Here is a 2,055-nt window from a genome sequence, read left to right on the forward strand (position 1 = left end):
ATTATTGAGGAGCAAGAATGTAAGTTTGAGGTTACAGTAAGACATGCCTGGTTCAGGCCGTGGTTTTTCAGTCACTTGCTATGCATCTGAGAGCAGGACAATGACTAAGAATGACAGATGACTTGAAGCCTTTGAAATGTGTTGTTGGAGAAAGTGCTGAATACTCCATAAACTGCTAAAAGAACAAATAGCTATGTCTTGGAGAAGATGAAGCCAGAGTGCTACTGAAGGCAAAGATGATGAAGCTTCATCTCACATACTTTGGGCATGTTGCTGGGAGAGATTATTCCTTAGAGAAGGAAAGGTGGAGGGATGGCGAGGAGAGAAAGACCCTCCAGAAGGTGGACCGACACAGTGACTGCAGCAATGGGCTTGAGTGAGTCAGAGATTGTGAGGATGGCACAGAACAGGACAGGAATCATATCTGTTGTTCATAGAGTCACGGAGTCATTAGTACCTAATGACAACAATTTCTAACAACCAGCCCCCAAATGTCAGTGTTTACTACAACACTTATTTCTCATTCATGTTGTGAGAAATGGCTACAGGCTTGCTCCTTCTGTTCTGCTTCATATGTTTTATCATTCTGTGACCCAGGCTGAAGAGAGAGCCTATGTGGGAATAAGTTCTCAATGCAAGAGAAGAGCATCAGCCGCCAGTGCAATGGCTTGGCCAGCTTGTCTGAATACAATACAAATCCTATCCCCTTACCTCTCTCTGAAATCAAGACATACAGCCAAATTTAATGTTAGACAAGCATCTATAGGTGACAGAGGGGCACTCCAAGAAAGTGGGTGACTACAGACAAGGACATACAAAATCCTCTAATGAGTTAGCAAAGACAGCTAGAGACAAAAAACATTACCTTTGACACTTTTGACACCATTTAGAAGGCATTAAATCCTTCCATGAAAACTAGAGGGAACTGAAGAGATGCAAGTTTGCCCTAGATCCTGAAAAGATCAGGCACACTGGCAGGTTTGTGGTTTTTTAGGGTTACCAAGAACCAGTATACATACAGGTATATATTGTTGTTGTTGTTGTTGTTGTTATGTGCCGTCGAGTCGTTTGCGACTCATAGCGACCCTATGTACAACAGCCCTAAACCCTGCTCTATCCTGTGCCAATCGCATTGCCTCTGACACATCCATCCCGAGTACCCCAGTCACTGAATCAGTCCACCTCATAGACGGTCTTCCCCTCCTGCGCTGTCCCTCTACCCTACCAAGCATGATGTCCCTCTCCAAGGACCTGTCTCTCCTTACAACATGTCCAAAGTAAGTCAGACGGAGCCCCTTTTATAAATATAGAAATGAGACCTGTTTTTCCTGGCCTCACCTTACCTCAAACCATCTAGAACATGCCATACAACTCTACCCTGGAACTGGAGGCAAGGGTCTCTTAGTCTGACCTTCAGTAGTTCCGTAAATACCTTGGAATTATATGTAAAATTTGTGAATAAGTGTAATTTGGGAGTAGCTTCCCTAAGATGTTATAACTCCACAGACCATCAGAACCATGTCACTAAATCATCAGCCAGTCTCTATCCAAAAGCCAGTTGGTCACATAAGTCAGCTGCTGTGGTAACTGTAATTGATAGTCTCTTAAGCCAGAAGCTGGTGGTTCACACAGCAAGCCTGTGGTGAGTCTAGGATGACCACACCAAAGCACACAGTTTTGTGTGAGCAGAGTGGAGACCAGCTGGCACTCAGATCTTGGGCCAATGAGGTTGCAGACCAGGGAAAACAGCAACTTGCCCAGCCAGACACAAGAAAGTACTGTCCCAAGAATGACAAAAATAGCATCTCAGCGCTGAATCAAGTGTGGTGGACTACGGTTATAGGAAGGTGAGGAATGAAGCCCAGCGGTTTGGCTCCTCCAGCTTGACTCAGTCATTTTATCCGGTGCAATTTCCTCCCCCAGAGATAATTCTTGCAAAAAGGAGAGTCTCCAACATAGACCAAAAACGCTGGTGTCAGGGCTTTTATAAAGTACCTAGGGTGCTGTAACATCTGTAGCAGGGTGCTCTCAATAGACACCCAGTAAAGTTCTACC

General features: G+C 44.8%; 1 pseudogene; it reads right to left on the minus strand.

The window, feature by feature from the left end:
• Nucleotides 1-1,892: 1,892 nt before the first annotated feature.
• Nucleotides 1,893-2,055, minus strand: part of LOC102849710 — a 1,605-nt pseudogene continuing 1,442 nt past the window's right edge.

Source organism: Elephantulus edwardii, unplaced genomic scaffold, assembly GCF_000299155.1.
Source record: "Elephantulus edwardii isolate Elephantulus edwardi_28Jun2011 unplaced genomic scaffold, EleEdw1.0 scaffold00245, whole genome shotgun sequence".
Classification (NCBI taxonomy): domain Eukaryota; kingdom Metazoa; phylum Chordata; class Mammalia; order Macroscelidea; family Macroscelididae; genus Elephantulus; species Elephantulus edwardii.